Source organism: Pleurodeles waltl, chromosome 4_2, assembly GCF_031143425.1.
Source record: "Pleurodeles waltl isolate 20211129_DDA chromosome 4_2, aPleWal1.hap1.20221129, whole genome shotgun sequence".
In the NCBI taxonomy this organism is placed as follows: Eukaryota; Metazoa; Chordata; class Amphibia; order Caudata; family Salamandridae; genus Pleurodeles; species Pleurodeles waltl.
In genome coordinates this window covers 961,806,917-961,815,573 of record NC_090443.1, presented here as the reverse complement: position 1 = coordinate 961,815,573, position 8,657 = coordinate 961,806,917, and positions in this window count along the sequence as shown.

The following is an 8,657-nucleotide window of genomic DNA, read 5'->3' as shown; positions in this document are numbered from 1 at the left end:
ACTGCAGGGGCCCCCAGGGGCCCCACGACACCCCATACCACCATCCTGTTCCTGGCGGGCGAACCGCCAGGAACAGGATGGCGGTATGGGGTGTCAGAATCCCCATGGCGGCGCAGCAAGCTGCGCCGCCATGGAGGATTCTGCAGGGCAGCGGAAAACCGGCGGGAGACCGCCGGTTTTCCTGTTCTGACCGCGGCCATGCCGCCGCGGTCAGAATGCCCTGCGGAGCACCGCCAGCCTGTTGGCGGTGCTCCCGCCGACCCTGACCGCCGGCGGTCAGAATGGCCCCCTATGTCATCTTGAGTAATTAAGAGTAGTTTGGGGCTAAAATCCTACCACAGGAGCACAGGGACAACCAACTAAGAGATGGTGAGCGAAAGCTGACTACTTCTGTTCATGGCTTGTTGCATTTAGTGCTACTTTCCTAGGACTAAGTGCTGGAATTTGCTTCTAAAGTAATTATGAGTAATTTAGCAGTAATTCTGTGTGATTCTGCTAAAGAGAATTATGCCAGTTACACCCATCCCTAATTTTGGGTGAAATCTACCTGTGCTCAGGGACTGTAGAGGGTGGAGAACACTGTTAGTGGAGGGATGCTACCAAAAGAGTGTATAGCTAAATTGAAGATTGCAAACAAGATTACAAGTCTGCGTCTGTACCCTCCATTGTGCATTGTACCCCATAACTGTGTTAAATTATGCTTTGTGATTAAAGTGCTTTATTTTAACCCAGAAGATAAGTGCTGGGCTGGACAATACGATAATGTTTCAGATGGTTGAATGTTGAGGTTTGAATTCTTGCCCCTACATTACCCACCTAAGAAACCTTTCATTACCCTGGGAGTCAAGTGCACACTAAATATACTTAGCCCAGTTTCCAAGACACCAGTTGCAAATTACCTTAACCACCACAGTTTGGGCCCAGTTTGCCCCTTGGCCCTCTGAACAGAGTATAACAATTGACAGCGAGTGATGTGGGATGTGCCAGATCAATTTCCAGCTGTCTTGAACAGAAAAATATATTCAGTTTAAAGCCAGCATTACCTTCACAGTACAAGTGCAGATATAATGGTGGTGAAAGAGACTTTCCAACTCTGTTATTAGCTCAGCAGAGGGATGTTTATTTGGAAAGGGGGTGGAGGGCTCTTAAAATCAAGGATAAGAAGATTATTGTCGTATTTGTTAAGGACTATTTAATGCCACCATGAGAGGGGCCCAGGGAAAGAGTGCTGTGGTGTCAGGCTCCCTTGACCCCTTACACACCCTGATGTGTGTTCCCACATTTGCCTTCCATGGTTTTCCCAAGACATCCCCTCCCCAGTTTCAAGGATACTGCTGTCACTGACTCCATGAGCCATTCCCTTGGGTCGGTTAAGACTGACTGCTGAGACCATGAACTTGCCGTTCTATCTACAGAAAGTTAAGGCTAAAGAAGAGGAGACGGCCAAAGAGATTGAGAGGGAAAAGTTGAGATTATCTCATGAGGAGTAATGGGGGGGAAGGTGGGAAAGACAAGAAGAGTGGGTCCTGCAGGAGAAAAGAAAGGAGAAAAAGAGAGAGAGTGAGAGTGAGGGGGTAATGGAAAAGGAAATATGAGAGAACTGGAATAAGAAATGGCAGTCTTTGAGAAGGCAGCGCTTGCAATGGCAGGAGAGACAGCTACATATGGAAAAGACAAATTCACCTCATACTCTGCAGGAAGACATGCAAATGTTCCAAAAGAGCTTGTGCACAAGTCTATGGAAGGTCAGGATATTTTGGAATGATTTGTGAGTTTTGAGATGGTTTGTAGAGCTCAAGGTTTGAACGAAGTGTCTAGGGCAACCATCTTAATGAGTTATTTTTTCCTAGAAGGCATGGCAGTCATTGGGAACATCTTTGTAGCTGATAAAATAAATTATGAGTGAAGCTCAGGTCAAATGGTTTGGGCTGATTCCAGCACCTTCTGAAACTCAAAAGTGGTGTTCCTTTTGAAACTTGGATTCATGGTCCATTGTGTGGTCGAAATGAGTGAGTGAAAGGGATGAAGGCCAATGTTTTTCTTGCCTGTTAGAAATTGGATCTCTAGTTGGCAGAAGTATTCACCCTGTCCAAGTAGAGACCACAATCCTAGTCAGGGTAAGTCTGTCACACTCCCAAAACTAACCTGTACTCACCCTCTGGTAGCTTAGCACCGATCAGTCAGGCTTAACTTAAGAGGCAATGTGTAAAGTATTTGTGGAACGCTTAATTACAGAAACACAGTCAGAGCCTTCACCCTCTGCCCATTGATGGATACTCACTGAGTGTACTTCCTAGTTTTGTCAGGCATGTGAGTTCTTTGGACCATCTCTCTATCACCCAGGGGCTCTATGGCTAACTGCACTTCCTCCCAGCACTATCTAGGGACATCTCCTCCCCAAGCGCTACACTAGGCAGCCCCAGTGACTGCCCACCAGTGTGGACTGTGCCCGCTTGGGACACAGTGCATCCCCCTCGTAGTGGCCTTTCTGCTGGTACTCATAGCACTTCATGAGAGCCTTCCCTGAATACTTGTTCTCAGGGAACCTCTTGTTTTTCTCAGAATGGGGTGGGGAGAACCCTGTCCTGCAGAACTAGCTGGGATCCTTTGGAGAACTCCTTACTCTTTTTGTTCCCCTCTCCTTCTTCTGGTGAGGACCCTGCCCACCTTTGGCGTGATGCCCCACAGGTACCTTCTTGAGGACCCGGGTGCTAACCCACCATTCTGCCTCCTTGGCAAGCTCTCTGGGGGTCAGTGAGCTTGCTGTCAACAAGGTGCTGGTGCGGAAAACAAAGACTGAACAGGTGCTCTGTTGGAAACAAATTGTACAACCCCTGATAATCATTTAACTCACTTCCCTTCACCCAACCATCCAGTGCCTTGCAAAAGGAATCCACACAATCCACAGAGGACTGTTGGGAAAGCTTCTGGCTGTCCCTGAACTTCTGTCTGTACTTCTCTGGGGTCCGACCAGACTTTCTGATTACGGCCTCCTTCATGGGGGGATATCTCATCCTGTCTCTCCCGTCTAGGGCCAGTAGAGTGTCCCTCACCTTCTTAGGAATGTGCCTCCACAGACTAGTTCCTCAATCCTCCTCAGGGACCCTAGGCATCTGCAGAGCATTTTCGTAGGCCTCAAACCACCTGTCTATGTCATCTCCCACCTCAAAGTCAGACACCAGACCCTTGGGTATGTGGACCCTCCTGTCAAAGAACACAGAAGAATTGCTGTCACCGTCACTGCTGGACTCTACCTGTCTGACCTTGATGTCCATCTCTCTCAGGCTCAACTCCTGAGCCAGCATCATCTTTTTCCGCTCCATACCTAACCATTTTTCCTCCATCTCTTTTTCCAGTTCAGCCAACTACAATTTTAACTTTCTCTCATTTCTCACCTGTCATTCTGCTCCTCCTGGGACAGCTCTTTAGATGGCATGCAGCTTCCTGCCCTGGTAAGGGCCCTTATTCCTGGGAGTAAGTTTCTCACCTCCCACAAGGCAACAGCCCAAGGCCTCCTCTCAGACCCTGATACAAATCATCCCCCACATCCAGTTCTTCATCAGTCTCCTCTGAAGTTTCATTTGCTGCAACATAGGCTTCTGGGTAGGTTGTCAGTGCCTTTTGCAATTCTGCCTTTTTGCTCCTTGCAGGCTGCCCAAAACCCTTACAGAAATCATTGAGCTGGGCCACTTTGTAATCCTCAAGCTTAGCCAGCTCAAACTCCATCCTTGCAGGTGCAGATGCAGAACCTCCAACCAGAGACGTGACTTAGAATAAGAATCAAAAATGCTAGTTAGGGAGAATTGAAAAATTAAAAATGCCAATTGAAGAGAGTAAAAAAATGCTAATGGGGATCAGAGACAATTGATTTTGAATTGGTCTAGGTGGGAGTAGTAGTGTACACCAAATTACTGTAAAGCACTGCACAAATCCTATCCTCACAGCTGATCACCAGTGTTAGAAATTACATCTCTAGTTGACAGAAGTATGCACCCTGTCCTAGAAGGGACCGCAATCCTAGTCAGGGTAAATCAGTTACACTCCATAAATTAACCTGTGCTCACCCTCTGGTAGCTTGACACAGAGCAGTCAGGCTTAACTTAAGAGGCAATGTGGAAAGTATTTGTGCAACACTTAATTACAGTAACACATTGAAAGACACCACAAAGAGACTGCACACCAGTTCTGGAAAATAGAGAATATGTATCTCAGTAAAGCAAGGACAAAATGATAAAACTCCAATCAGTAAAAGTTGAGATATGAAATATGAAATTTTAAATGTGAAAACAGTGCTTAGAAGTCAATAGTGGTAAAAGGTTACTTGAGGTTGCAAGGGATTGTGCAAATCCAAAATCCAGGCTGACCACAATGGAGAGTAGGCCAGCTACAGACTCCACACAGGGGCCGCTGAACAGCACCTTTAACGGAGCAATGCGTTGATGGCAAGGACACGATGTGTCGATATTTTCACCAACACTCGGGGTAGTGCGTTGTCGTCGGCTCCATGGAAGTAAAGGCAATGTGTCGTCGTTAAGCCACAGAGTGTCATTGGCAGGCCGTGCAGTCGTCGACTCTGCTGTCGTTGGGCTGCCACTGTGTCGCCGTCAGGGATGCAATGTGCCAATTTTGCTGCTGCACTCGGGGCGATGCATCTCTTTTTGCAGGTTTTAGCTGCAGAAACCACTTCTGAGGCCCAGGACTTAACAGGGGCACCTCAGGAAAGGCTAGGACTCACAGATGGCAGAGTCCAGTAGCACCAGGAGAGTTGCAAGCAGTCTTTGATGTTCCTGAGACTACAGAAGAGCAAGGGGCAAGCCAGAAAGCCCCTGGAGACACTTGGGTTCAAGGATGTAGAGAGCAAGTCCAGTCCCTCTCACTGCAGGCAAAAAGCAGCAGGCAGCAGGCCAGCTCACCAAAGCAAATAGCAACATGGCAGTCCCTCCTACAGCACAGAAAGCAGCAGGCCAGCACAGTAATACAGTTGCAAAGTGGCAGAGTGGCAGTCCCTCCTGGCAACACAGCAGTCCTTCTTCCTGGCAGAGTGTCCTTGGTTCCATTAGAGATCTGATTTGGTTGGGGTTTGGGGTCCAGTATTTATACTTTGGTGCCCTGGTTCTGGAAGGTGGGAGAAACTTCCAGGCCTTCCTTTGAAGTCCAAAAGGTCCCTGTCCTGCGCTCCCTGGCTCCAGACACTCTACAGGGGGTTATGCAGCCCTTTGTGTGAGGAGAGGCACAGCTCTTTTCAAGAGTAAGTGTCAGCTCCTCCCACCCATCTAGCCCAGAAAGACCCACCAGCCTGGTGATGGGCCATCAGAATGCAAAAGTCACACCCAAGCTCCCTGTGTGTGTGACTGTCTAGAGGGAATGAACAAAGCCCTGCTGTCAACAACTCCAGACGTGCATTCAGAGACGGACAGAGCCACAGAAGGTTAAAGTAAGAAAATGCCAATTTTCTGAAAGCGGCATTTTCAGACACAATTTAAAATCTATCTTCACCATTAGGTGTGATTTTAAATTGTGAGGCCACGGATACTAAACTCCATATTTCTATATTTTCCCATTTAGAAATTACACTTAAAAGATGTTTTAAGGTAATCCCAATGCTATCCTATGGGAGAGATAGGTGTTGCAATAGTGAAAAATTAATGTAAGAGTTTTTCACTGTCTTGACATGTTACACTTAAAAGTACATTTTCACCTTTTTAAATACACTTCACCCTGCCTTGGGGCTAACTAGGGCCTACCTTAGGGGTAAATTACATGTAATAAAAAGGAAGGTTTGGGCCTGACAAGTGGTTACACTTGCCATGTCGAAATGGCAGTTTAAAACCGCACACACAGTATGTACAGTGGCAGGCCTGAGGAATGTTTAAAAGGCTACTGTAGTGGGTGGCACAATCAGTGCTGCAGGCCCACTAGTAGCATTTAATTTACAGGTCCTGGGCACATATAATGCACTTTACTAGGGACTTAGAAATAAACTAAATATGCCCATTGTGGAGAAGCCAATGTTGTCATGTTTCAGAGTACAGAGCACCTGCACTTTAGCACTAGTCAGTGTCTCAGGCCGGCCAAACACACATGCGCACTTAGGTTTCTCCAGCCTGGCTGTGTTTAACAGCCGGGATGGAGAAACTGCACAGACCCCAGGAATGTGTCTGAGCTGCACTCACAGCCACTCAGACCAATCCTGACGCTGCTTTCATGCTAGGTTTAGCATGAAAACTGCGCCAGGATTGCTGGGAAGCCTGTGCTGGTGTCCCAGTGAATGCTGGGACACCACATGGAGGGAAAGGAGCGTGAGGTGGCAGGAGAAGGAGACGGCAATACGTTTTGGGTTTTTTATTTTTCCCCCCTCAGTCTCCGTCCTCTCCCCCCACACCTCCCCTTAAGATTTGCAGCTGCCGCCGCTGGTAAAGATACTAATAGTAATTTACCTTTGTGAATACCGAAAGTCGTAAACTTTTCCTTTATGAATCATGCCCACAGTCTCTGCATATTCTGAGACCAATAAGTGGTACTGGGTGAAATGAAGATTATGCGGAATTCAGTGCCTGCTACATTCTGATTTTTTGAGACAGAGGGAACAAACACCAGACTGTACATTTGAGCTCCTTTCAGACCAGACTTGCTGCTTTGATACATTCCACTCAACAGCTCTAAGCGGAGGGAAGTGTGCGTAAAGCACTGCATTTAATGTACCTTACAGCAATGACCAAAAAGCGTGAACTACGAGGCCCAGAAACACGAACTACACGTGCAATGCGTGAGTCGCACCCCATTCCTGTGTTTGAAAGAGAAAACATGTGCTATGTAATGAGGCTTTAAGCTGACTTGTGATGTGAACTGTATCCATTTAAGGCACCTTCCAGTGGGTCTGGCAACAGCAGAAGCTCGATCACTCTGTTTAGTTAAGAACCAGTTTTATTATTTTTTAGATTTCTGTTGCACATTTGAAGTAAGAGTACATATTGTGCACATAGCAGAGACTGGGCTCTGATGTATGCCAATATGCAGAGCCCTGACAACATATGCACAATGTACAAGCCTCAGGGAGGTGCATAGCACAGAAGCCTCGGATATAAAAAGCGTATACAGACCTCTCTTACAAGCACCTATTGGAGACCTCTGGTATGCAGAGGATGGAGGCCTTTGGTATGTGCAATGTATGTAGGTCTCAGGTGCATGCTCTGCACACAGATGTCTGATAGACGGACATTATGGAAGCCTTCGATGTAGGTGCAGTATGCAGATCTCTAAAATTTGCAGACCCCAGACACATGCCGAACACCCAAGCCTATTGCACATAATAATACATTGTTTTTTAGGTAGTGTTTCATAAGCATTTCTGATGCTGCAATGCAAGGCGTCACGTTTACTCAAATTAAAGTAAACCACATTACTGACTTCAGAAGGATGAACGGTTGGGTCTGCTTTGCCGGCATTCAAGCCTGTCACCTGCTTCTCACAGCAGATGTCAGGGGCGAGCATTAGTTCACCGAGCCTGCTGTGCGTGTGACAGAGGCCTGCACACTGTATATATTTCAGATCATGCTTGACTATATCTGAATAATGCGTACGGCTCGTATAGAGGAGGCCTGTCTGCAAACAGCGCACTCGTGTCTGCCCATACTGTGCAGGTGTGTGGAGAGAGGGAGAGTAACACCAATAATCATCTTAAGTATTCCATATAGTAGGACAAAGCTCCCAGGGTCTGCATAGGGCTTGGCGGAGGACATAATGATTGTAGCAGGAGCATCTAAAGGCAAGAGATGTTGTAAGTAGAGGAGTTATTTTTTTTAAGGGGGGTCACGATGCTACTAGATTACAAAAGCCAGGATTCTGCGATGGAGAAAGATGGTGGGATATTGTGTTTAGGACTCCAGGCTGTGCAGCTATTATATATAAATACGATTACAATACAATACAATACAGTACATAATCCTATTGAATATGTGTGCATATTTGTCACAGGGAGAACCAGTGATTTTTCTCAAAACCGCACATTATTTTGGTCAAGTGCAGAATCAAGATTCCCCAAGATAACCATATAGTTAATATATCTAGATTTTCGGTTTTTAAGTTAAATTGATTAAAACTGATAAAACACAGCCAAATGGAACATTTATCTTCTATTATAAACCAGAAAACACTGTATTTTGCTAAACATTTACAGCTATGGTGTCTATGGTGTCAAACAGCCCCTACATTTAGGCACTTTTCTGTGATGCATTATCCCTCTATGACATATCTCACAGGAATATTTAAAATATTAAGAAAAATGTCACACTCACCAAATGGTGGCATGCTTCATCATTGGCATTTTTTTCTTACCCTAGTAGGCAAATGCCGCTGAGGTATATATATATATATATATATATATATATATATATATATATATATATATATATATATATATATATATATATATATATATATATAAATTTATATTTCTGGGAAATTAGACAAAAAGGCAGCTGAGCACAATAATGAAACGTTTCTTAAAAGGGCAAATTCTATGAAAAAGTCAGGAGCAGCAAGTAATTTAGAAATATTGACAATAAGAATGAATGAGGGAAGGAAAGAAATGAAAGCAAATTGCTTTATAATCCCTGGAAACACTACCCTTGTGATTATTTATAAAACCAAAAAGAAAA